The 16,678-nt window shown below is 36.2% G+C and overlaps 1 long non-coding RNA gene and 1 other non-coding gene across 2 annotated transcripts; one reads left to right on the forward strand and one right to left on the reverse strand.

Annotated features, from left to right (window-relative positions):
* Positions 1 to 6,425: 6,425 nt before the first annotated feature.
* TRNAD-GUC lies at positions 6,426 to 6,497 on the forward strand. Its single transcript has one exon. It is a non-coding gene; the product is annotated as a tRNA-Asp (tRNA).
* A 7,320-nt stretch (positions 6,498 to 13,817) lies between these two features.
* On the reverse strand, positions 13,818 to 14,311 carry LOC109169344. The gene is made up of 2 exons (XR_002052218.1): positions 14,199 to 14,311; positions 13,818 to 13,907 (listed from the first exon to the last, which is right to left on the reverse strand). It is a non-coding gene; the product is annotated as an uncharacterized LOC109169344 (long non-coding RNA).
* Positions 14,312 to 16,678: the final 2,367 nt, after the last annotated feature.

The raw sequence follows: 16,678 nt of genomic DNA on the forward strand, positions 1-16,678 counted from the left end.
CTACAACAACTACAATAATTTTAGCATTTACAAAGTGCAAACAAGTAGCATTTAATGAACGCAAACAAGGAGCATTTATTCATCACGTACAAGCCAATCTAAGTAAAATAATAATAACCATTTGTCAATTCTAGATGCTTTCTTATACATCCTAACTAACCAAAGAACATGTCAAACACAATGTGAATTGAATCTTGCTAAACACAATAGACAAATTGCGTACCCGAGACCGGCGGAGAACAGTGGAGGAGGAGCGCAGCAAGGCCTGAACTTAGTCAAACCCGATTGACGCCTAACAAAAAATAAACCAATCAAATATTTTCACCTAAAGAAGTGAAATCAAACGAGAAATAGAACATTTACTCATTAATATATTATCATAAAAACATACTCTAGTGTACTAAAATGTTGTAATATATTATCATAAAAAATCATAAAAACTAAAGCTAATATTATTAATATATATATATATATATTGTTAATTAATTTATTATATTACTTGCATTATATATCCATAAACTAATGGTCACAAATAAATATATTTACACCAGTTTGATGCTTGAACTAAAAACTTTTACTATAAAATAGCGAAGTACAATAATCTAAAATTAGTCATTTATGTTGGTTAACTAACCCAAATTAAAATTAAACTATACGGAGTAACAATTAGAAAAGGAAACAACAAATTATAAACAGATTGCTTACTATGATGGAAATAATTAAAATGGGTTCTATATTAATTAGTCCCAGATGAAATTAAAGAATAAGAACAAGATAATGCTAAACTGTAATATCTTAATAATTTATTATTATACTTATAATAAAAGAGATTTTTGCAAACCCATTCTGATTAGTTGAAACGAATGGTTGTGAAAATTTTGAAATTATTTTAAATTTTAATACTTTTTCTCCCTTTAAATTTTTTAATTGAGGGGTAATTAGCAAATAAAATAATATATTATATAGTTGAATCTGACCTTAATAGTTGAATCTGACCTTAATAGCAAATAGCAATTAAATTGAATCTAGTTTTAATAAATTACAAAACAAATTATATATATAATTGAGGGGTAATTAGCAAATAAAATATATATACGGTAGTTATATAATAAATTACAAAACAAATTATATATATATACGGTAGTTACCTGCGGCGAGCGTGGAGGAGGAGGACGGTGGCGGCGGGCGAGGAGGAGCGGCGGCGTCCGTCCGAGCTTCGGATCTGTAGCAGCGGCGTCGGAGAGCGGCGGAGATGGCGTCAGTGCGGTGGATGACGACGGCGGATAGCGTGGAGGAGGAGGACTGTGGCGGCGGGCGAGGAGGAGCGGCGGCATCCGTCCGAGCTTCGGATCTGTAGCAGCGGCGTCGGAGAGCGGCGGAGATGGCGTCAGTGCGGTGGATGGCGACGGCGGATAGCGTGGAGGAGGAGGACTGTGGCGGCGGGCGAGGAGGAGCGGCGTCGTCCGCGGGGGCGTGGAGGAGCGGCGTTGTCCCCGGGGGCGTGGAGGAGCGGCGATACAGGCGACCGGTGAGCGGCGGCGTCCGTCCGAGCTTCGAATCTGTAGCGGCGGCGTCGGAGAGCGGTGGAGATGGCGTTAGTGCGGTGGATGGCGACGGCGGATAGCGACAACGGTGGATAGCAACATCCGGCGTCCGGCGGCGTGGCAGCGAGGCACGGTGGCGGTAGTGGAGGGTTTTGGTGGCGGCGGTGAGGCGATGAGATGATGAGGGTGTGTTGATCTGTTCTGATCTGATGTGTCTTCGTTGTGTATGAAATGAAATGAGTATACGGCGTCAGCTATATACCTAGACGACGCCGTATACTATATTAATTATTATTATTTTTTAATTCCGTATATACGGCGTCGGCTATATACGTAGCCGACGCCGTATAATATACATATTTTTATTTTATTTTTAAATTCGAGTATACGGCGTCGACTTTATATTCGCCGATGCCGTATACTATATTTATTTATTTTTTATTGGATATACGGCGTCGGCTTTATAAAGAGCCGACGCCGTATAATATATTTATTTTTTTTATATTATAGATACGGCGTCGGCTGTACTAAAAAGCCGACGCCGTATGTGTTTTTAAAAAAATAAAAATTAAATTTAAATATTTAACGTCGATTTTTCATAAAACCGACGTTATAATGGCGACGTTAAATCCTTTTTCTGTAGTAGTGCGCAACTATGTAATATTTACCTAATTTATATCTCTGTTAACTTATCCGTTAGTGGGCTGTCAATAATGGGTGCAAAAATGTCATTTTACCACCTTCCTCACACCACTACCGTATACACCATATATAAAGAGTAAATACCCAAAATGGTCCCTCGACTATAGCTAAATTCACAAATTGGTCATCGACTTTTAATTTTAACCAATTAAGTCCTTAACTTTACAATTTTAACATGATTTGGTCCTCCGTCTATTTGACAGTTTATTAACTGTGATTTTTTAGAATATATATGCAATTTCATGGTCCATTGTATGTTTTTTAAGGTTCCGGTTGCATTTCCAGACCGCACTATTACATTTGAATCCACTGCCGAAAGCAATCTGCCAAATCCTGTCGCATTTCTTCATCTTCTGTTTGGATTCAATGTAGTTGAGTTCGTACCTGAGCGAAGAGTTAAGAAAAGTGGGGTGTTACATGGGCGATAGACTGTATCACGGCAGCGGATGATGGCGGGCGGCAATGAAATTACATATATATCCTCAGAAATCACGGTCAACAAACGGTCAAATAGACGGATGACCAAATCGTGTTAAAATTGCAAAGTTAAGGACTTAATTGGTTAAAATTAAAAATCAAGAACTAATTTATGAATTTAGCTATAGTTGGGGTACCATTTTAGATATTTACTCATATATAAATTCACTCCATCAGTGGATATTGACAAAGGAGGGAGATTTCTTTCCATTCCTCCAAGTCAGCTTATCCTCAATATCAATGTCAGACAAATCATAGGCCAATGAGAAAACAAAACTCGGCCAAAAAAAAAAAAAAAAAAAACACAAAGATATTAAGAAGGCAAAGTAGAAGGCAATTACTCAAGACTGTGGGTCTGATTTTGGACTCTTTGTAGGTTGTTATAAAAGAACATTAATCAAACCTAATAACAGCAAAGCAATATAATGGAATCCATGAAACTAAACTTCATATAAGAAAATTAATCAAAGAATACATTTAGTAGCCCTGACGGATTGTTATGCAGTGTAACTATAATGGTGCACACTGATCTAGATTCATAATTTCTATACTGTAGATTCATAATTTCTATACTGTAGATTAATAAAATCTATACTGTAGATTTATAATTTCTAGATCGTAGATTCATAATTTAAATACAATAGATTAATAATTTCTATACAAGATTTATAAGTTCTATACTGTAGATTCATAATATCTGTACTGTAGATTCATAATTTCTAAACTGTATAGTTATCAAATTATGAACATATAGTTATGTGATTTGTGTATACAGAGTTCAACAATTGGAAATATGAACATCGAAAATTATGAACATATAGCTCTATAATTATGAACATATATTTATAAAATTATGAATCTACAGTATAGAAATTATGAATCTAGACCCGTGTGCACCATGCATGGTACACAAGGTTGTAGAGCATAATTTGCCGTTGATAGAAGCCAGCAAGCAGAAGTTCCATATTGGACTAATAAGTAAATAATTCAGAACACTGTACATTATTATATAATAGGAATAAGGTTCAAATTGGTCATTGAATGTAACCTGAAAATGCAATTAGGCCACTGAATGAAAAAATGTGCAATTAGGCCACTGAACACTCCAAAAACGTGCAACTAGGCCACTGAACACTCCAAATGTATGCAATTTCACCGGATAGCAGATTACCATCAATTTTAGCAGGTTACCTGCTTACGTGGCAGCTGAGTTGCCATTTTTAATAATTTTTAATAAATTTTAATACGAGTAATAAATTTTTAAAAAATTGAAAAATATAAATAAATATAAAACGACGGGTTCCTTTTTTTGTTTTATTATTTTTTAAAAAAAAATTATTATTAAAATTTATTAAAAATGTCAACTCAGCTGCCACGTAAGTATGTAACCTGCTAAAATTGATGGTAACCTGCTATCAGGTGAAATTGCATACATTTAGAGTCTTCAGTGGCTTAATTGTACTTTCTTTTCGTTCAATGACCTAATTGCATTTTCACGTTACGTTCAGTGATCAATTTAAACCTTATTCCTATATAATATAATAGTTAGAATCATTACTCAATTGTGGAGTGTTCTCAAATTAATGCATAGAATGATTTAGTATGTTACAATAATTATTTCTATACATATTCATATAACATTATTAGATAATTATTATAATATTAGAACCAACTTATGTAACCTATCCTATATCCGTTTTATTATGTACAACAACTATATAATATCCTCTAATTTTTTGTTTTTTGAAACATTCATGATTCTTTATAAGGTAGTATCAGAGGTTCCATCACACTATAAAGTAGTTGGCATTATAACCTCTAATAATTAATTTTAAATTAAATATATAAAATGATTTAATATAGTACAATATTCAGTTTTACTATATATAGAGAAAGATGGAGGTCAGGCTATAGTTCTACAATACTATTCAAAATTGGCTGAAATTTCTTAAAATGGATCATTTATCAACATTGAACTACATTTTTATGTATTCTTGTGTATATATATATCGATTGTAATGTTAGTGCTCTAGGAAGGTATTTGTAAAACTAGTAGTACTATCGTGTAAATTTTCTTGAGATTATTCGATGTATGTTATCACTCAAAATAATACATTTTTATCGCTTCAATAAAAGAATTTTTGCTTGTGAATGTTTGAACTATACAAGTAGCATCATACATCCTAGGACAGTGATAGGAAATTATATATAACCCCAGCTTTTAGGGACAGAGCCAGAATTTCCTTTGAATGGGAGCGAAGATAAACATAGAATTTTTTTATAACTGAACCAAAAAAATATATATAATCTAAACAAGTAAACATAGAATTTTTCACCAAACAAATAAACTGATAAACATAAGCAAAACTTAGCAAAGCATAATTTCTGGAAATAGAATACTAGATGGTCTCTAATCTTTAACGCTAGTTGACAAAATGATGTATTCTTATTTCAATGAGAAAGCTATATATATTTTACACAATCAATTAACAAGCTATACTACAAGTAGTGTTGTAAAAATCCTGCCTAAGCGTCGGGCGACTGCCTAATGTATCACCATAATCGATGGTCTAGGTGGTTGGTCGGCTAGGCGGCCAACTAGGACGCCTAAGCACCGCCTAGACCGCTTAAATGCCAATCGCCTAGGCCTCCTAGGCGCGTGCTGACTAGGTCACTTAGCTATTATTCTTTTTTTTTAATGAATTATTTCACTCACTTAAAACGACATCGTTTTGAGCGAAGTAACCCTAAATTGTCAAACTCTAGATTTTTTTTTAGGTTTATATTTAATATTTTACTATTTACTATTAAAGTATTAAATAGTTTATAATTATTAGTTTTAAAAAAATTAAAAAATTTTAAACATACCTTTAAGAAATAAAAAAATACACAGACAGCTAGGCAGCGATTAAGAGCCTAGCGATTTTTTCAACTATGACTACAAGCTATACATTTTTTTGCAGAATCAATTAACAAGCTATATATTTTTTACACAATCAATTAACCGTGTGTTTGGGTGCGATTTTCTGGGTTTTGTGGACAAAATGTAACGAGAAGGTGTGGAGGGATGTGTTGTGGCCGGTTGATGCAATGTGGGCAAATTATGCTTTGCAATCGTGTGCACCATGCATGGTGTACATGAAATTGGATTCGTAATTTTTATATTATAGATTCATAATTTCTATATTATAGATTCATAATTATTGAACTCTATATTCACAATTACAAAATTCTATGTTCATAATTTTCAATGTTCATATTTCCAATTGTTGAACTCTGTATTCACAAATCACAAAACTATATGTTTATAATGTGATAACTATACAGTTTAAAAATTATGAATCTATAGTATAGAAATTATGAATCTATAGTATAGAAATTATGTATCTATAGTATAGAAATTATGAATCTTTTATACATGAAATTTAATAACATAAATTATTCAACTATATTATTATATTGTACATTTTAACATGTTTTTATTTGTTTCTACAGTATTTTTTATTTAAGTTTATGATAACATAATTTTATGAGTGCATTGCATGGATAAAATACTAGTGAATATAAGTAATGGGTGTTGAATGTTTACATTATAAAGTACTCCGTAATATAATAAAATCAGCATGTGCTAGTTTGAGTTGAAATCGACGGCCACTTTCAGACATTGAAATCAATTACCGTGGACCATGGTATGTCGCACAAGTCGTTGTAGTATAGTGGTGAGTATTCCCGCTTGTCACGCGGGTGACCCGGATTCGATCCCCGGCAACGGCGTCATTGTATTTTAGTCCTTCCTTCAAACGAAAAGAAAGCAAAGGAAAGGTAAACAACACATAAGTAATCCGATCTGCCGGATTCGAACCAGCGACCTAAGGATCTCAGCTAAAGTCGGAATTAATAACATCTTTCATAGATAACCTAAGTCTATAGGGATTGAAATGAGATGCCTAGCTCAAAATTATTAACATCTTTCATAGGAAAATATTTTCCTTAAAGTGAAGGAAAATGTTGTTTTCTAGTGTTTGGTTCATGGATTGGAAAATGAATTCCTCAAATTTGAGGAAAACAAAACCCTTGGTTGGACCAAAGATTTTGTTTTCCATGAAAGATGGGAAGAAAAAGTGAATAAATTGCCTATTTTACCCTTGCTTTCTTTTTTAATTATATTACTTTTATTAATTTGTAGGGGCATATAGGTCTTTATACTCATTATTCCTTACAATTCCAAATCTAATCAAACAATAGAATTAGTATTCCCAGTAATTCTTTTTCCACCAACCAAACAATAAAATTCATCTTCCTAGTAATTGTTTTTTCATGGAATTCCAATTCCACTTCCCTTAAAATATTTTTCGTGAACCAAACAAGCCCTTAAGTGTATAGGGATTGAAATGAGATGCCTGGAATTGTGAATTGGAAATTAATTTTAATTGTTTTTTCACCAAAACACTAAATGTCACATCGGAATGAATATTTGCAGCATTTTTTCACACCAAATTTTATTCATCTCAAACCCATTTACACTAAAACACCAAATTTTTATACTAAAATAATTTAATTTTTTAATTATTAATTCAAATTTAATTAGTTTAATATAATTTAGTTTAAACTTAATTAATTTAATATAAAATATAGCTTATGATGTAAACAGTAATTTTTATTAACATTAATTTTTAAGTGAGTGTGGGTTAGGAAATTATTTATTTTATTTTATTATCTAATATCAATATTTTGTCTATGTATTTTGTTTTTTTTTATTTTGTTCTAGTTATGTTTGACGTATTTAAAATTTTAATTAATATATATTCAATATTAGTCTTGTTTTGATCGTCTCGATGAGATCTTTAAAATGGTATAATTTATATTTATTTTACAAACTTTAAATATAAGTATTTAACAAAATAAAAAATTTACATATATAAAACAAATAAGGATACATTTGAAATTAGAAAAGGAAATAAGGGTAGGAATGTAATTTGGCAGTCCCTCTCATATTTGCCAAGGATGAACATTGATGTTCATTAATGCCATTGTGGGGTTATGCCATTATGCAGCTTCATGTTGGAGATCACAAATTAGGGGAGATGGCGTGATGGCATTAGTTTTTGCCGATATGCCGTCCCCTTGGAGTTGCTCTAAATCTATACACCTAAATAAACATTCATTTATAATTCACCAACAAACAACCTTTATTATTATTATATTATTATTACCAGTATTTGCATCCGTGCGATGCACGACCATATGTATAGTATATGGAATATTGAATACACAATATAGAATATAGTTCTTGAAAATGTAATAAATTTCAAATGATAAACTTTGTAATTTTATTACACATTGTTGAAGACTTCTTTGTACACAATATTTTTTGTCGTACTTAGACATGTTACATTTTCGCCACAAATCAGAATTATTAACCCCCTTGGATTACTAACTCATAACATCTACGTACATTTGGCCATGGTTAAAGACTGTTGGTCCCGATAGGGTGGTAAAAGTCTAGAGGGGGGGGGGGGGGGGGTGAATAGACTTTTAAACTTTTAAACTTTTTCACAATAAATAACTCTTTGGTAATTTCAACTCTAAGTAACAAGTAAATAGAGAAGTAATTAAATTGAAATGCACAGCGGAATAAATAAGTGTAAAGAGTTATGCCTAATCAATAATTTGAATCACATGCACGTGTGGAATTAATGCTCAGATGAGGTGTAAGGATGATATGAATATCTTGAATATTTAAAGGAGATGGTGCACTCAATATTTAACAATAATATTCAAGACTATAAGTAAGATTTCGTGTCACGTCGACCGTATGATAAATGTTACATGCAACACGTCAAACTTACTTAGAATAAATCAAATGTTAAGTATGGAAAGTTTGAGTTACATGCATACGTGAAAACATGCTAAACCCGAAAGATTAAGATAGATTGTGAATAGTAAACGGGTTAGTCGGATAAGATAGATAGATAGAGCGAATTAAGTAAGTGCGGTATGTAAATGAGAGAGGCTTTTTATAGTGGTTCGGAAGTGGCGTAATCTTCCTAGTCCACTTTACTCCATTCACTTCTAGAAGTAATTCACTATTTTCCACACACAGTTACAATAGTGAATAAGCGCTACACAAGCACTTCTTCCGGATGTCTTGCACACAGCTACACCCAACTCCGAGTGTGTCGCACACAGCTACACTCAACTACGAGTATTTCGCACACAGCTATACTCAACGCCAACTAAGTGTTTTGCACACAGCTACACTTAGCAACCACGAGTGTTTTGCAAACAGCTACACTCACTAGAGTATCTTGCACACAGTTATACTCTTCTAACAATTACAAATACAAAGGTAATTGTATCTCTCTCCAACTATTTTAATTTTGAGACTATTCAGACTAAGTCTCTAAAGAATATTTGAGCACTTGCACTTGTTTATCTCGTGTGTATTCACGTCTCCTTTTTGTATTCACCTCTATGCTTTCTTCAAGTCTTCATGGCCTTTTTATAGATAACCAAATATATCCGTTGGAGTGGGATAATTTGATATTTGAATTTTGAATCTTCATAGCCTGATATTGTTGACAATGGTAGGTCTTCAATATGATTTGATTGTCAACTTGCATGACAAGATAATATTTTATCTCAACTTGATTTTCAAGTTGTTTCTAAAATATTATTATTTTTGTCATTTTTTAATTTCCAACGTATCTTTGAAATAAATCCTTCTGATAGAATTTATTTCTAGGATAAGTTTTTATATTCATGTCTTCATAAATATTTCTCCCGTTCTGATCATATCTTTAGGCAATTTTGGACTCTTGTGGCATGTGGGTAGATTCAAAATAAATTCCTTCGAATTTATCCATTTTCTGATCATCTTGCTTCTTTGTCACTTTTTGCTTTTCAGAAGACACATTGTGCTTGTTTGACTTTGGCACATCTTGCTTGTTTGACTTAAACATTGTGCTTTTTTGATTAGGTCACATCGTGACCCTTAAGAACATTGTGTTCCTTGGGACACATCGTGCTTGTACACATCAAAAATAAGTCCTTGGGAGCGATCAATCTCAGGTATAATCGTTTTATATAAAGACTTCTACCATTTTGCCGTTAGGCTCATCCAGTCATTTGTTGCAACGCCATTCCTTTATGTTTTTTTCTCGAATGAATACTTGTAGGACCAAAATTAATTTTCCAAATTAATTTTGTTCTTCACATGGTCGATTTCCTTTGACTCGAAATTCTGGAATATGATGCTTATACTAAAGACCTAACATCTAAGGGGATCTAAAGTACATTTGGCTCATCAAAACTTATTACAAAAATATTCCTATCAAAGACATGCCTTTTAAAAAACAATCCCACTTTTGAAAGTGTTTGTCCTTGGCTTTTGTTTATTGTCATGGCATATGATAGAATCAAAGGAAATTGCTTTCGTTGGAATGTGAATGGCAATCTTGGATTTGACGGTATTAGTGACATTCTTGGAATTAATACTTTGGTTCCTGCATTTGTACCGCACATGATATGTGCTTCCAACACGTGATCAGCTAACCTTGTAACAATGGTCTATGCTTTGAGACTCGGCATTTATTGATGAAGAATTTTCTACATTCTATGAGATGCAAATATGAAAGTCAACAAGTGGTTACTGATAGGAAAATTAAACAAATATCAAACTTTTTTTTTTTGAACAAAACAAACGACGATTCCATTAAAAACACAATAAACCAGAAATACACGCAGGTGGGATAACAGCCCACGATTTTGAGACAAACGAAGAACCAGTTGCCCGGGCAAGTTCATGAGCCACTCGGTTCGCTGATCTCTTCACATGTTGGACTTGGACGTCCCCTATGTCTCTAGCAATCGACACACTTTGCTTAATGACCAGACCTACATACGAATAATCTACCAAACGAGAATTGAAAGAATTACAAAAATTTAAACAATCTGACTCTAGAATAATACGGCACCGTTGTAACCTTGTCAACCAGACTACGTTTCTTTAGCTGCTACAACTTCCGCCATGAAAGGATCTCAGTCACATACAATTCTACCGCTACGTGCTGCGACAAAGCGGCCCTCGTGATCTCGAACTACTGCTCCAAAGCCTGCCCCGTCTTCAAACAGAGCTGCGTCCACATTGCACTTCAACGTATTATGTGGTGGTGGTATCCAACGAGACACGCATACCTGGTCGATCACCCGTTGCCTATCGGTGATGAAAGCCTCCTTCCACACTAATCGCAGTCTCTCAACTTGGCCACGAAGACTCTCTATTGACAGCGAAGCTTGCCTCCAAATCACCTCATTCCGTGCAGTCCAAATAGTCCAGATTATGGCAGCCAACTTGACAGCCCTCTCCTCGTTTGAGCTGCTCAAAACTGATTCCATCAAACTTTGAAGACAACGTCCTTGAAGTACGTCGTCTTCACCCCAAAGCCGTCTAGCCCAGATACATTCGCAGAAAATATGTTCACTGGTTTCCAACATATCCTCACAAAACGGACGCCCACCCCCAATCCAAACATGTTTAAGCTTCAGATTTTCACGAAACCGGTAGAATACCACAAGCACAACGCCATAGCAGATTTCTCACTTTGGGTGGAACCGGCACAGACCACAGTCTCCTCCACGACTTAAACATGGCGTCATTATTCTCCCTTGTTGAGCTAGCCGTGAGCAACCTATACCCATGTTTCACCGTATAGCATCCTCGTGTGTCATCCATCCACCGCCAAGAATCCTTTACATGTACATTCACAGGAGTTGCGAGGATATTTTGAACATCAATCGGACAGAAAATATCCCGTAACACTTCTACATCCCACTGACCATGCTCATCCATAAGCCCTCTTACCTTAGCTTCCTTTAGTTCTTCAATACATGGAGCTATTAGACAAGTACCCGCTGAATTTGATAGCCAACCCCAGCCCCATATTTTAGTTTCCTCGCCATTCCCTATCCTTCGAGCCACCCCCATCCTTAAAACCTCTTGCCCCGCCAGGATACTCCGCCAAAGAAAACTAGGATTACCCCCTAATTTTGCCTCCATGAAGTCACAAGAAGGGAAGTATTTGGCTTTGAGTATCCTACTTACTAACGATTCTGGGTGAATTAGCAAGCGCCATCCCTGTTTTGCAAGTAACGCCTTATTAAACTCATGAATAAGCTTGAAACCTAGCCCACCCTTACACTTTGGTTCACAAAAGCCATTTCCAGCTCAACCAGTGTATCCCCCTGTTACCTCCTCCACCGCCCCCCACCAATAACGATTGAAAAGCTTCTCGATCGTGTCGCAGACATGAATCGGTAGTAAAAAGGATGACGTAGTGAAAATAGGAAGAGATTGTGCTATGCTCTTAAGCAATACCTCTTTACCAGCCTTGGAAAGCAGTTTGTTTTGCCACGACCCTATTCTCTCTCGAATATGTTCCTCGATATATCGAAACGTAGCACTTTTATTCCTTCCTAACACTGAAGGAAGGCCAAGATATCGCCCAAGGTCCTTCGATTCTTGAACAGCAAAACAATCAGTCACCAACCTCCGAGTCTCGGCACTGGTATTAGCGCTGAATACAGCACTAGACTTGTCGAAATTGATTAATTGCCCCGACGCCTCACAGTATTGATCCAAACATTCTTTGATATGTGAAGCTTCTTGGTGGTTTGCCCTGAAAAATAGTAAACTATCATCAGCAAAAATGAGGTGCATGACAGACGAGGCCCCCCGTGCCACCCTCACCCGTGAATACCCCCACTGGCCTCCTTTCATTGTAAAAGAATCGACAAAGCTTCGGCACATAAGATGAATAAATAAGGGGACAAGTGGTCTCCTTGCCTAATTCCCCGAGTGGGAAGAACTGTACCGGCCTCCTCCCCGTTAACCTTAATGGAATAGCTAACGATAGAAATACACAACATCAGTAAACCCACCCAACTCTGATCGAAACCTTGTGCCAACAACATCCCCTCTACAAAACCCCACTCCATTCTATCATACTCCTTAGCCATGTCCAGTTTCAAAGCCACCCACCCAATAGCCCCACTCGTTTTCCTTCTCAGAAAATATCCCACTTCCCTTGCTACAATAATATTATCAGTTAGCAATCTCTCAGGAACGAAAGCACTTTGAGTCCGTGACACCACTTGACCCAAAGTGACTTTTAATCTATTAGCCAACATCTTGGCTAGCACTTTGTAAACCACATTACAGAGAGCTATAGGACGCAGGTCGGCTACTTTTTCCGGTACCTTCTTCTTCGGAAGCAGCACAATATTTGACTCATTCAGGCCCAGTGGAAATTCCCGGTTTGCCACACAACGTAGGATAAACATAGACAAATCGTGGCCGATAACTGGCCAGAAATGTTGGTAGAACGCTGGGGACATGCCGTCCGGTCCCGGCGCTTTCTCCGGGGCCATTGAGAACATGACAGCTTTAATGTCTGTTATCGTGAACGGTTGTACTAGAGAGATATTCATCTCGTCTGTTACACAACGCCGCACACGGTTACAGAGATTATAGCTGCTATTCCCCGCACATAATATAAGATTAAAGTACCTTACTACTTCAGCATGCATTGCCTCTCCCTCCAACCAAGTCCCTTTCTGATCTTTCACACGTTGCAATTGGTTTCTTTTCCGACGAGCAGAAGCAACCTTATGGAAGAACTTCGTATTAGAGTCCCCGTGCTTTGGCCATAACTGTTTTGACCGTTGCAACCACAATACCTCCTCCTGCCTCAACAAGACTTCGAGTTCGCCCTCCACGGCTAAATAATCGGTCACTGCCTGCTGCGCTAATATGATCCGCTAACGCTCATCGCTACCGTTGATTTGCCAAACAAGGCCAATATTTCAGTTATTAACCTCATAACTGCATAGATTCAATTAATATACAGCAAAAGAAAAACAAATTTGTTAACCGAGAAATACCAAAATAGAATCCGGAATAATAAAAAATGATCAACGAGTTTTGATATCTTATGTACAAAAAATATGAGAAGAAGGGAGGGGGGGGGGGGGGGGGGGAAGAGGGCTGCAAAGAGGGGAGTGAGGTTTGGAAGAAGAAAGGATTTTGGGTAAACATAATTTTAGTATAAAAAGACAATTTTGCCCATAATATAATTCACTCGCCGGAAAAATGACCATCGGTGGCTGGAATTTTGATCTGAAGGACTAAGGGTGTGTTTGGTTTGCACATGGGAATCGGAATTGGAATGAGTATCAAATACTTGGTAATGATAGTTGATTTTGGTGAAGTATTTTGCATGTTTGGTAGTAGGGTGGAATGAGAATGATTACGCTAAAAATGAATAATGGGATGAAACCCTTATAAAATAAGGGAATAGGTTTTTCCACTAATGGAGTATTCCAAACCCATAGTAGTATTTTAAAAACCAGTCAACCAAACAACAAGAATCACTTTTATACCCATACCTTAATGATAAACCTGCCAACCAAACACACCCCAAAGTGGTAGGGATTTCAAAGTCGTGGGACTAAATTTAGAAATTTCAATAGTCAGGAATCAAATGTGGAAATGACCACATACTCGTGGGACTAAAAGTGAAAATTTCTCTTGTTTTATTATAGAGGGAGAGAGGGAGATATGATATATTCTTTTATTTTTTTTTATTTTTTTGAAATAAGGGTCAAATAGACCATTGAACTATACCTAAAATTACAATTAGGCCATTCAACTAAAAAATACTACAATTAGCCCATCAAACAACTTCATTTCATACAATCCTACCAATTTGTCAATTTTGTCATTTTTAGCCGGTTATCATCCCAACTAGATGTCAACGTGTCCTTTCTCTATTCACTGCAAACTCCACTATTCTTCGTTATCGGCTTCACCATCGCCACCTCAATTCCATATCAACATAGCAAGAAGCTTTCCAACTCCAGCTACATATCTATGTCTCTCACTATCAAATTTATAGTCGATACTGGCATCTTTCATTCCATCTCAAAAACTTCCACAATATTCTTTGGTATCTCCACCCTCATGATCTTCTTTCCACAGGACTACAACTTTTAACTTTGGCGTCACGTTGGTCTCCATCACCAGAGTAAAACTACCTGGCTTGCTGATTTTCAATGATAGCTATATAACTATATTTGAAATTTTGATTTGTTCAACTCTAGTTTTATACTTCGGAATGCTAGAAAACCAAGCTCTTGCCTGAATTGTCTAAACTCTAATTCTGAGCCATAAAGATTAGGGTTTTCGCCGTCATTCTGAGCCATAACGATTAGGGTCTCCATCAAGGTTCATTTTCAAATCTGTATAGCTTAAACTTTTTTAAAAAAAAAAATCAGTTATAATCTAGTCTTTTTGTTTAGCTTGCAATTTGAAATATTGAAACTTTAACTTAATTGTGTTCTTTAGTCATTTGATATTCGAGAATTAGGCTAATTTGAAACCATCGATTTTTATTTCATCTAATTTTTTTCCAGTTTTTTTTTCTAAATTGACGACTTCGGATGCAAATTTCAACCGTTTTCGCAACTATGCGATGCTCTGTGGTGCTGAAATAGAGAGGCTATATGATAATGGCTTCATTTTTGGATCTGCACTTTTTCGATATCTTGAATCCCATGTCGTTAAATTGATGGTGTTTGTGCTAGTGGAAGAGACCTTGATTTCGTATTCCGGCAAAGTCGTGGGGTACTAGTCGCAATTGCTGATGCATATATTGCCCTGTGTGCTTCTATGGACAAAGCTAAATGACAAGTACAGTGTGTGAGGTGTTGAAGATGGTTAAATAACAAAGAAACTAATTTAATAATGACACCTAAGCATCTAGCTGGAATGGTAACCGATTGGAAATGACAAAACCGGTAAATTGGTAGGATTGTAGGAAATTCAGTTGTTTGAGGGGTTAATTGCAGTTTTTTTTAGTTGAGTGGCCCAATTGTATTTTCAGGGAGTTAATTATCGATTTGGTCCCTTGACTATGAGAATTTCACCACTTTGGTCCTCGACTTTCAAAATTGACCAATTGCATCCTCAACTATGAAAACGTTAACCAAAATGGTCCTCAGTCTATTTTACCGTCAAAATGCAAGGGTAAAATAGGAAATCCCCCTCAATATTCTTCATCTTCAAGTCGATGAACGAGAGAGAGAGGCTGTACCGCCGGAACGCTCTGATGGATTGCTTTTCGAGAGTTGCGATTGAAGTTGAGACCTTATCCAGTTCCGATTTGAGATTTGGGTCGGATTGAGGGTCTTGGGTTTTGTGGATCCGAGATAGTTCCAACTCAATTGATTGTTTAGATTCAGAGAAACGAGAGAGGAAGGATTGGGTGGAATCTGGAGCTGAGTTCGGGTCTGAATCAGGTTTATCGTCGGAGAAGGTAGTACAGACGGTGACAGCGGTAGCGGTAGCGACAGAGATGGGCGGATTGCTTTCCTCACTGGCTCCTCTCAGCTCCTCCGATTCTTTTGCCCTCTCGTCCATTGTACCACAAGCCTATTATCATCTCCATGGCAACCCAACAACTCAAACACAGAACAACAATCGTAGAAGAAAGAAAACAACTGACGACCCCCCAAGAGACAACAGAGATGAACGGCACAGCCAGAACAAAGTGAAAAAAAGCCAAACACGGCCTCAAATCACTTGGCATCGCCGTCGCCTTCCCCCTCTCCCCTGGCTTTGGGCGTTGCACTTCGCCTGCGATTAGGGTTAGATTTTGGAGGGGTTTTTTTTCGCTCTGCAAACATAGCCATAGAGTTGAGATTAAACCGGCTACACCTGGAAGGCAAATAAAGTGAAATTACATTTCTGTCCTCAGTTTTAATGTCTAACTAAAGACAGTTTGTACCTAGGATCATTTCGGGTAAAAATTGTATAATTGAGAATTAAATTGATCAATTTTAAAAATTAAGAATCAAAATAGTGAAATTCTCGTAATCAAGTGATCAAATCAGTAATT

The sequence above is a fragment of the Ipomoea nil genome, unplaced genomic scaffold (assembly GCF_001879475.1).
Source record: "Ipomoea nil cultivar Tokyo-kokei standard unplaced genomic scaffold, Asagao_1.1 scaffold3314, whole genome shotgun sequence".
NCBI lineage: Eukaryota > Viridiplantae > Streptophyta > Magnoliopsida > Solanales > Convolvulaceae > Ipomoea > Ipomoea nil.